Source organism: Arachis ipaensis, chromosome B9, assembly GCF_059453495.1.
Source record: "Arachis ipaensis isolate K30076 ecotype BB chromosome B9, ASM5945349v1, whole genome shotgun sequence".
In the NCBI taxonomy this organism is placed as follows: Eukaryota; Viridiplantae; Streptophyta; class Magnoliopsida; order Fabales; family Fabaceae; genus Arachis; species Arachis ipaensis.
This window is the reverse complement of record NC_142444.1, coordinates 147,573,783-147,585,730: the sequence shown is the minus strand read 5'-3', so window position 1 is coordinate 147,585,730 and position 11,948 is coordinate 147,573,783. Positions and strand designations below refer to the sequence as shown.

At 37.6% G+C, this 11,948-nt stretch overlaps 1 non-coding gene across 1 annotated transcript; it reads right to left on the bottom strand.

The window, feature by feature from the left end:
* Positions 1 to 6,494: 6,494 nt before the first annotated feature.
* Positions 6,495 to 6,600, bottom strand: LOC148546723 (small nucleolar RNA R71). The gene has a single exon (XR_015901305.1). It is a non-coding gene; the product is annotated as a small nucleolar RNA R71 (small nucleolar RNA).
* Between the last annotated feature and the right edge of the window lie 5,348 nt (positions 6,601 to 11,948).

The window sequence follows — 11,948 nt, the reverse complement described above, 5'->3', positions numbered from 1 at the left end:
CACTAACTCTAAGTGGAAAACAATAATATCCTTAATTTGAATCCTTGGTTAGCTTAGACTAGTGAGAGTGTTCATGATTTAAGTGTGAAAAAATTGGGTTTGGAAACATTTGGTTTGAGAATTGGGTGTTGTATATTCTTGTGAAAATGTGCAAAATAATAGTTGAGCACTTATTATTGCATTCAATAATTTAATCATATGCATTGAGAAAAATAAAAGAAAAAAAATATAAAAAAAGAGAAAAAAAAGAGCAAATAATAAAAAGGGGACAGAATGCCCCAAAGTAAATGGTGTTAGCGATGCATATGAGTTGTACTCAAATTGGGATGCATGAATATGTAGCAAAACATAGTTAATGGATAGTTAGGTTTTATATTCTGATTACATGGATTGGATTAAGTTAGGTGGAAGGTTTAAGTTAATTAAGGATTCAGATTTTAGTCCACTTGGCCAAATACAATCCTACCTTGACCCTAATCCCATTACAACCCTTGAAAGACCTCTTGATATGTGTATTTGTGCATCAAATTATTTGTTGATTGGTAGAAGAAGAGAAAGCCTTAGAAAGCAAGGTTAGTAGAGAATTGAGAGAATCAAACCTTAAACACTTGAGTGATTAGAGTGTATATACTTTCGGTGAGGGTTCGATGCTCGATTCCTTGTTCCTGTCTTTCATGAGCTATCTACTTTTGCAAGTTTACTTGTACTTTATTTTATGATTTGAATTAGTGAGATCTAGTTCATATTTCTTCTTGAAAGATTTGCTTACTTTTAACCAAGTACGTAAGAGCATTTTGCATTTAGTTGCATTCATATAGATAGGTTGCATTGCATAAGTTCTACCATTCTGCCTTCACTCTTTTAGTTCTCTTGAGCTTAGCATGAGGACATGCTAATGTTTAAGTGTAGGGAGATTGATAAACCACTATTTTATGGTTTATCTTGTGCTTAATTTAGTAGATTTTATCTATTATTCTCACACTTATTCATATAATTCGCATGTTTTACATTTTCCTTCCTAATTCTGTGCTTTGATTGAAAATATGCTTCTTTGGCCTTAAAATTGCTAATTATTAATCCTCTCTTATTACCATTCGATGCCGTGATATGTGTGTTAAGTGTTTTCAGGGTTTATAGAACAGGAATGACTTAGAGAATGGAAAGGAAGTATGCAAAAGTGGAAGGAATACACGAAATTGAAGGAATCGCTAAGCTGTCAACCCTGACCTCTTCATACTAAATCGATCATAACTTGAGCCATAGAGATCCGAATGAGACGGTTCCAGTTGTGTTGGAAAGCTAACATCCGGGGCTTCAAAATGATATGCAATTTGCCATAGTTGCCATGCATTTAAGCGATGCGCACGCGTGGGTCATGCGTACGCGTGACAGAGCCACGTGCTGTACATATCAGAAAATGCTGAGGGCAATTTCTGGGCTATTTTTGGCCTAGTTTCAAGCCCAAAAATACTGATTAGAGACTGCAGCATGAAGGAATGAGGATACAACATTCATTCACATAATTTTAGGTTTTAGATGTAGTTTTCTAGAGAGAGAGGCTCTCTCCTCTCTCTAGGTTTTAGGTTTCTTAGTTTTAATTCTTCTCAATTTCAGATTTCTATCTTAGTTTAATTTAGTTTATCTTCTACTCTTACTTGTTCTAGCTTTCTAGTTTATTTATTTCCCTTGTTGATTACTTTATGTTGCTATTTTAGTTTATGAATTCTCATGTTAGATTCAATTTTCTATTTAATGCAATTTGAGGTATTTCATAATTATTGCCCCTTTCTTTTTTTGTTATCATTGATGTTTGCAATTGGTTGTTTAGATTTAATATTCCTTGTTAGCTTTCTATGTTTTTTTGTTGTGCCTTCCAAGTGTTTGATAAAATGCTTGGTTGGATTATAGAGTAGATTTTTCTCCTCTTAGCTATGGTTGAGTAATTAGAGACGCTTGAGTTATCAAACTCCTTTGTTGATTGATAATTGAAAGTTGCTAGTTGATTTGAATTCCACTAACGCTAGTCTTTCCTTAGGAGTTGACTAGGACTTGAGGAATCAAATTGATTTATCCACTTGACTTACCTTCATAGTTAGAGGTTGACTAAGTGGAAGCAATGGACAATTGATGTCACAATTGAGGAAGATAATGAGGATAGGACTTCCAACTCTCATTCCTTGCCAAGGGCTTTATTAGCCATTAGTTTTATTCTTGCAATTTACTTTTCTTGTTCCTTATTCAAAACCCCAAAATATACATCTCATAACCAATAACAAGAACACTTTCCTGCAATTTCTCTGAGAGACGACCCGATGTTTGAATACTTTGGTTATTTTTATAGGGGTTTGTTACTTGTGACAACCAAATTTTTGTATGAAAGGATTGTTTGTTGGTTAGAAACTATACTTGCAACGAGGATTTATTGTAAAATTCTATACCGTCAAAAATCCGTTCATCAGTAAGTCACATTTTTTTTTTGAATTTTCTCTTCCCCAATTTTGAATTCAATATATAATCATGTTGGATTTTGCTTGAATTCGGTGTTCAGGTTCGAATTAACTCGCGGGTATTGCCGGGTTTTGATCCAATTCTCTGTTGGTAAGGTGAGGATAACTCTAACCCTCGTGAGATCTGAATTCAAGTGAGAGTTATATTGATTTAGTAATGTTCATGGGTATTAGACTAAGTTGTTATGTTAATTGAGGCTTGTTGATGGAATTGGTGGTATCGGAAAGCTGGATGTTGGGCTGAGGTAGCTAAATTTTCTATTTGGGGTGTAATTTTGGAACCTTGGAATTTGTGGAACAGTGCTAGTTGAGGCGTTCTAGACATTACAAGGAATCAACCAAGGTATGGTTTAGGTTTCTCGTATTTAACATATAATGTTCTGAGAAAACTTAGGTTAGAGAACCATAGGATAGGTTGGATTGGTTGAGTATATGGAATGCTTAGTCTTTGTGATGACGATTGGTAATTTAATTTAAGTTAAGCATGTGTTTGGGGAGTATGGTCATCGTGGGAATATGATGCTCTTTTGTGTTTAAATATTGTTTGAGAAGTTGATGTCATTGGGTATATATATATATATATATATATATATATATATATATATATATATATATATATATATATATATATATATATATATATATATATATATATAATGGAATATTGATAATTTGTTAACGAAAGTGAGTAAGTTAGGGTATGGATTGGGGTGGAATTGATGTATGGTGGGTTGGGGGTATGAGGTAATGTTACATTGGAATGCTATGACTTGTTATGGTGCTGAGTTTTTAGAAGGGAAGTGTAGTGGTGTTTGATTTTTAAATGAAAGATTGAGGTTTGAATTTGGTACAAAATTGGTTTTTGGTCGAACTTTGGCGAGTCATTACTTGGCTTCCGGACCTCTAAATGGTTTCAAATGTATTTTTATGAAAATTGGGTCCGTGAAGTTTACGCCGTTCAAAGAACGGAGGAAAAATAATTTAAAACGAAAAACGTTATGCGCATCGGAAGTTTGGACTTGAAATATGGAATTCTGCAGCATTTCAAACTTGGCAAATTTTTTTGGAAAAACACATGTCCACACGTACGCGTGGCCTGAGATTTGCGTACTCAACCACCCGCTCGTGACGCGGCCAACCCTTTCGGGTTAGGATTCACGTGTACGCGAGCGAGGGTTTTCGCACGCCCATGCGTACGCGTGGTCCCTGTTTCATCAAACCTGGGTTTTTGAATTTTAAACCTAACTTCAAACTTTTAAACCTCTATTTTCATTATTTTAGTCATAAAACATAGTAGTAACTCTAGTAGTAAGTTGAAGTTAGGAAATTAAGGAAACTTGGAGATGAAGTAAAGGTTGAAATTAAGCTATGAGAAGGAAGGTTACTTGGAAGTAAAGGAAGGTCTAGAGTAACTGAACTGAGGTGTTAATGATGAGATTGGGGATAACTGTGTGTGGCCAGAACGGTCGAGATGTGTGTGTGGCCAGAATAGTCGAGAGGGCAAGATTTGGGTGCGATCCTGCTTGCTCGTTAACTTGAAAAATGTATTCGAATAGCAAGTTGATGCGTGAGCATCTCTTCTATCATTTCCTAATGAATTTGCATTTGAATTGTTAAGTTTAATCAAGATTTAAATATATTTTAGCCACTATGAGCACTATTTTGAGTTATGTGCAATTCTGTTTATTTCAGGTAGCATTTTGGATGAATTTGACAGAGTTTGCGTGAAGAAACGAAGCTACAGCAGAATAAGGAGGTGAAGCCAAACTTGGACTTACCAAGTTTGGCGCCAGGAAGCACTACCCAAGCCACATTGCACACGGACCAATTGAAGCCAAACTTGAGGTTACTCAGGTTTGGCACCACACTTAAGAACTCAAGGAGTGCTTGCTGATGACTTGAAGCCAAACTTGAGAAACCTCAAGTTTGGCACCAACCAAGAAGGATTGAAGAATGCATTGCTGACTTGCTGAAGCCAAACTTGAAGTTACTCAATTTTAGCGCCAGCAAGGATATTTTGAAGGATTGCTTTAGGTTCGTTTGAAGCCAAACTTGAGGTTACTCAAGTTTGGCGCCACCCTTAAAGAATCCAATGGTCCCCACTTGTCCCAGGATGCTCAACACGTGAAGGCTTTGTAAATTTGTGATTAAACTTTATTCTATTTAAAATTAGGAAACGATATTATTTAGTTTTAGGAAATATATTTTGACATTAATTAGGATTAGATATAAAAGGGAAAAGAATCAGCCTTTCGGGGTTATCTCTTCTCTTCTACCTCATTCCGCAATTTATAGTTTTTTGAATCATAGTTTTCTCTCTGAACCATGAGCAATTAAACCTTCACTATTAAGGTTAGGAGCTCTGTCTATTGTATGGATTGATACTATTACTTTTCTATTTTAGTTCATGTATTGATTTCTAATTCAAGAATTGTTTTCGTTCTTTATCTTATGAATCTGGGTGGAACGGAAGTATGACCCTTGTTTTAATCGAGCTCTTGTATAACTTGGAAAAGCTCTTTACTTGAACAACATCTTGAAAACAATTTCTCCTAAATTTCTAACTATCTGGACTTAACGGGATACGTGACATATAATCCTCTTATATTTGGATAATTAGGGTTTCTGTGGTATATAAACTAGAATTGAACTTCACCCTCTAATTAGAATCAAGTGACCAAGGAATTGGCGATTGATGAAGGTTAGAGGAGACTAAAAAGGTCTAAGGAATTAGGGTTTAGTCACATATAGTTTGCCATGAATTGAATCTTGCATGATTAAAATAGTTAATAAGAAAAGTCAATCCGGAAAATAGATATCTCTGAAGTCTTAACTGTTTTCTCCATATATATTTTACCTCAATTTACTACTTGTTTTCTGATTCTTTGAATTACTGTTTGATGCATTGGAACTCTCAACACTCTTTTTTGTTTGTCTGACTAAGCCAATCACTCAATCATTGTTGCTTGATCCATCAATGCTCGTGGGATCGACCCTCACTCACCTGAGGTATTACATGGTACGACTCGGTGCACTTGCCGGTTAGTTTCTGGTTATAAATTCCGCACCAAGTTTTTGCCGCCGTTGCCGAGGATTGACTGTGATTGAAAACTGTTAGTTGTTTGATTGCTTAGATTAGGCATTTTAGTTTTAATTTTATTTAATTTTGCCCTTTTAATTTTCAAATTCTAGTGCTAGTATTTTTCCTTAATTTTTGAAATTAAGTTTGGTGTTACCTAGTTAATTTTACTTTGATTTTCCTGTTTATTTTTCTTATTGATTTTCGAAATTTCTGTCTTGATTTTGGTAATTATTTTTGAAAATTTTAGCTTTAATTAGTAAGTATTTTTTTATTTTATTTTTTTACACAGGTTACCTCACTGAGAATTCTCTACACTCTGACGTAGAGAATCCCATTTTTCTTGTCTTCTGTCTGTTTATGAGTGGGAACAGGGACAAGGAACCTCTTATAGATTTTGATCCTGAACCTGAAAGGAATTTAAGGTGGCGTTTGCAACAAGCTAGACTTTACAAGGCTAGTGAAAATCTGAGCATGGATCAGAATCGCGATGTGAATGCCAATATGGCAAATCTGAATAAGAATGAGCAACCTAGAAGAGTGCTTGGCTCATACACTGCTCCCAATGCAGATCTCTATGGCAAAAGTATTGTGGTGCATGCCTCCTATAGCTGCAAACAATTTTGAACTGAAGCTTCAGCTAGTCACTCTTGTGCAACAAAATTGCCAGTATCATGGACTTCGTCATGAATACCTAAATCAATTTATTTCTAATTTTCTGCAGATTTGTGATACTATGAAGACCAATGGAGTGAATCCTAAGGTATATAAACTCATGCTCTTTCCATTTGCTGTGAGGAATAGAGCAAAGTTGTGATTAGATTCTCAACCTAAGGAGAGTCTTGATACTTGGGACAAGGTGGTCACTGGATTTCTGACTAAATTTTTCCCACCACAAAAGCTGACTAAACAAAGGGTGGAGGTCCAGACCTTCAGACAGAAAGATGGTGAGACCCTTTATGAAGTTTGGGAGAGATTCAAGCTACTGACTAGGCAATGTCCTCCGGATATATTTTCTAAATGGATTCAGCTGGATATCTTTTATGAGGGCTTATGTGAAATGTCCAAGATATATTTAGATAATTCTGCAGGTCGTTCATTGCACATGAAGAAGACACCAGAGGAGACTATTGAGATTATTGAGTTGGTTGCTAACAACCAATACTTATACTCATCTAACAGGAATCTTGTGAACTCTGGGACTCCTCAGAAGAAAAGTGTCATGGAAGTGGAAGCTTTTGATGCTCTTCTTGCTCAGAACAAAATTTTGTCTCAGTAGATGAATTTACTTACTCAACAATTGAGTCGAATGCAGGTTTCAGCTGTCAACACTCAGACTGCACCTCAAGAGGCCCCTTACGACATGACTGGTAGCTCTTTGCAAGGTGAGAATTATGATTATGCTTAAACTTTTTCTAAACAGGTCAATTACATGGGGAATACTTCTAGAAACCCCAATAATGATCTATACTCTAAGACCTATAATCAGGAGTGGAAAAATCACCCAAATTTTGGGTGGAGAGAGCAATCTCAGAGATCACAGAATTTTAACAATAATTTTCTGGGCGGTTTTCAGGAGAACAATCAGAATAACTGCCAATTTCAGTTTCATCAACAATAACCACCTCAGTAGGCAAATTCTCAACCCCATAAGAACACTGATTGGAAGCATTAATGAATAGTTTTATGCAGGAAACTAGATTTTTAGAAGGCAAATTCTCAGAGACTTCAGAAGGCTTCCAAGGACAAGCAATTTTGTAGATTTTTAGAAGTCTTTAGGAAGCTACAGATCAACATTCCTTTTGCTGAGGCTCTTGAGCAAATGCCTCTCTATGCTAAATTCATGAAAGAACTATTAACCAACAAGAGAAATTGGAAGGAACAAGAGACAGTGGTGTTAACTAAGGAATGTAGTGCTATTATTTAACATAACCTTCCTGAGAAGATGCAGGATCCAGTGCACTGAACACTTTCTATATATATCTGTCTTCATTATCAGCAGTTTTGAATCTCTGATAGATCAATGGTGGTTCAGTCTTACCGCGCACCGCACTCAATTCAATGATCAAGCAAGACGCTTTTCTTTTTCTTTTTTTTTTTTTTACAATTACAAATCAGATCCAATTTTTATATTACAAGGATTACCATATATAACACAACATTTCTCCGCCAATTCCAATAGCTTCCTTCCCTTGCGAGCATCTTCATTTTATATATGACGATTTGTGGACTTCCAGTTGTAGGAAGCTATAGTGCTTTAAGGAGTAGAAGCTGCCCCATCCAAATAAATAAGTGAAAGCGGTTAGTAGTCAAATTATAGTGTATGTATAAGGGGGTACCCCTCCTGAAACCTGGAGCTAGAGGGGCTTTTCTCTATATGCAATGCAGTAATGTTGGTTAAACAAAGACTGATGATAGCGGACGATCATACAGACTCTTTTTCGTCTGCACCGTCTTATCAGTGAAAGGATGCGCACACTCTCTTTCTTAATAGTAGCCGCCCTTTACCTAACTATTGTTATCCACGCATTCTTCCTCACACTCTTATCGATCCAGCCGACATATGCCTGCTCTGACGGAGATGATTCGGTACGACAGTTCAGTGGAGGAACTTTGCCCTTGGGGTCAAGCGCCAGGTGCTGTAGCGAATCGAGTAGCTCTAGAAGCATGCGTACAAGCTCGTTTGCTTCGGAGCGTGCTAGTGCGTATCGCGGAAGGAGCACCGCGGAGCCACTGGGACTGGATGGACTAGAATATTTGAACTCCTAGCCCCTCTAGGAGGCAATGTCCTACTAGATTATATAGGGTCGAAGTGCTCTTTCGATTGAATAGGGATTGACTCTTATTCATTAATTGGAATCATCCAACTGATCAATCCATCTCTATCGAGTTCTTTCTGGGATAAGGTTGCTCATGCATAATGTGCAATTCCTACATCCCCTCCTGTTGTCAAGCTTGCTAAATTTAGGAAGAAAATGGAAAGCTTTGTGATTCCTTGTACCATTGGAGATGTCACTATTCAGAGAGCTTTGTGAGATCTTGGAGATAGCATCAATCTCATGCCACTTTCAATTATGAAAAAGCTACAAATTGAGGAGGTAAAACCCACTCGTATTTCTCTTTAACTTGCTGATCTTTCTATTAAATTTTCTGTGGGGGTTGTTGAGGATTTACTTGTGAAAGTAGAGTCATTTATTTTTCCTGCTGATTTTGTTATATTGGATATAGAATAGGATTGAAAGTCCTCTATTATTCTTGGAAGACCCTTTTTAGCTACAGGTAGAGCTCTGATTGATGTGCAAAAGGGTGAATTAACCCTGAGGATCAATGAAGAACAAGTGGTGCTTAATGTATTTGAAGCCCTCAAACACCCCAATGATTGTGAAGGGTGTATGAGAGTTGATGTTTTTGAACCACTTGTTCAAGAGGTACTAGAAGCTGAGGTATTTGATGATGTTCTGGTTCCTCTCGCTGAGTATGAACTACTTGAAATTGATGATTCACCACCCCAGAAGAACCTGGTGAACACGCCTAAGGTGGAGGAAGAAGTCCCTAAGCTTGAGCTCAAGCCTTTGCATCCTTCTCTAAAATACGTGTTCTTAGGTGAAAATGAGTCATATCCAGTGATTATTAGCTCTTCCTTGAAGCCTGGAGAGGAAGAGGCGCTTATTACAGTGCTCAGGAGCCATAAAACAACTCTTTGGTGGACCATTGATGATTTAAAAGGGATTAGTCCAACCAAGTGTATGCACAAGATTCTTCTTGAAGATGATGCTAAACTGGTTGTGCAACCACAAAGGAGACTCAATCCCACTATAAAAGAGGCGGTCCAAAAAGAGGTAATGAAACTATGGAAAGCCGACATTATATACCCTATTTCTGATAGCCCTTGGGTGAGTCCTGTGCAGGTAGTTCCCAAGAAAGGAGGGATGACAGTGATCAAGAATGAAAAGAATGAGCTAATTCCTACAAGAACCATCACAGGATGGAGAATGTGCGTAGATTACAGGAGGCTCAACACTGCTACAAGAAAGGATCACTTCTCCATACCTTTCATTGATCAGATGCTTGAGAGGTTAGCTGGTCATGCTTTTTATTGTTTTCTAGATGGATATTTTGGATATAACCAAATTGCAATGGACTCTTAAGATCAAGAGAAGACAACATTCACATGTCCTTTTGGAGTATTTGCTTACGGGAGAATGCCTTTTGGACTCTATAATGCTCCAGCAACTTTTCAGAGGTGTATGTTTTCAATTTTTTCTGATATGGTTCAAAAGTTTATTGAGGTATTTATGGATGATTTTTCTATTTTTGGTAATTCTTTTGAATCTTGCCTTAAGCATTTATCTCTGGTCTTGAAACGGTGTCAAGAATCAAACCTTGTTTTAAATTGGAAAAAATGTCATTTTATGGTTACAGAAGGTATTGTTCTTGGACACCGGATTTCAAGCAAGGGGATTGAGGTTGATAGAGCCAAGGTGGAGGTAATTGAAAAATTACCACCACCATCTAATGTTAAGGCAGTCCGAAGTTTCTTGGGTCATGCAGGATTTTATAAAAGATTTATAAAGGATTTTTCTAAAATTGCTAAACCATTGAGCAACCTTTTGGTTGCTGATGTTCCCTTTGTGTTTGATACTGAATGTCTGCATGCTTTTGAAACTCTAAAAGCAAACCTTACCTCTACTCCCATCATAGTTTCTCCTGATTGGGATTTGCCATTTGAATTAATGTGTGATGCTAGTGATTATGCTATAGGAGCTGTTTTAGGACAGAGGCATGGTAAGCTTATACATGTTATTTACTATGCTATTCGTGTGTTAAATGATGCTCAGAAGAATTACACAACTACAGAAAAAGAATGATTAGCTATTGTGTATGCTATTGATAAGTTCAGGTCCTATTTAATTGGTTCTAAGGTTATTGTTTATACTGATCATGCTGCTTTGAAGTACCTTCTAACCAAACAAGATTCTAAACCAAGATTAATGAGATGGGTGCTACTCCTTCAGGAGTTTGATCTTGAGATCAAAGACAGAAAAGGGTCAGAAAATCAAGTAGCTGACCACCTTTCCAGGATTGAACCTGAGGAGAGCGTGCAACTACCCACAGCTATAACTGAGACATTTCCAGATGAGCAACTGTTCACCATTCAGCAGGCTCCATGGTTTGTGGACATCGCAAATTACAAAGCCATGAATTTCATTCCAAAAGAGTACAGTAAACAACAAGTGAAGAAGCTACTGACAGATGCAAAGTACTACTTTTGGGAGGAGCCATACCTTTTCAAAAGATGCTCAGATGGTATAATTCGGAGATGTGTCCCAGATAAGAAAACACAGTAGATTCTTTGGCACTGTTATGGATCTGATTATGGAGGCCACTTTGGTGGTGAAAAGACAGCTACAAAGGTCCTTCAGAGCAGTTTTTACTGACCGACTCTCTTCTGGGACTCAAGAGCATTTGTGAAGAACTGTAACAGATGTGAAAGAACCAAGACTCTCCCTACCAACCATGAGATGCCACAGCAGGGGATTCTTGAGATTGAGTTGTTTGATGTGTGGGGTATTGACTTCAAGAGACCCTTTCCACCCTCATATTCTAACAACTATATCTTGGTGGCAGTTGATTATGTGTCCAAGTGGGTAGAAGCTGTGGCTCTACCACCAATGATGCCAAAGTGGTGATGAGCTTTCTTCAGAGATATATTTTCAGCCGGTTTGGTGTCCCAAGGACACTCATTAGTGATGGTGGATGTCACTTCTGTAATAGACAGCTGGACTCACTTCTGCAGAGGTATGTAGTCTGTCATAAAGTGGCAACCCCTTATCATCCTCAGACAAGTGGACAGGTTGAGGTTTCTAATAGAGAACTCAAGAGGATTCTAGAGAAGACCGTCAGTACCTCAAGGGAGGACTGGTCTAGCAAGCTTGATGATGCTCTCTGGGCGTACCGGATAGCTTACAAGACTCCTATTGGCATGTCTCCTTATCAGTTGGTCTATGGTAAGGCATGTCACTTGCTCGTTGAGCTGGAGCATAGAGCTTATTGGGCAATCAAATTTCTGAACTTTGATGCTCAAGCTGCAGGAATAAAGAGAATGCTTTAGTTGAATGAGCTTGATGGATTCAGATATTCTACCTATGAGAATGCCAAGCTCTATACGGAGAGAACTAAGATATGGCATGGCAAGAAGATTGCCATCAGAGTCTTTGAGCCAGGTCAGCGGGTGCTTCTGTTCAATTCAAGGCTCAAACTCTTTCCCGGAAAGCTGAAATCTTGGTGGTCCAGACCGTTTGTGGTAACCAGGGCGTCACCGTATGGTCATGTAGAAATTCAGGAAGAGAATTCTGATAGAA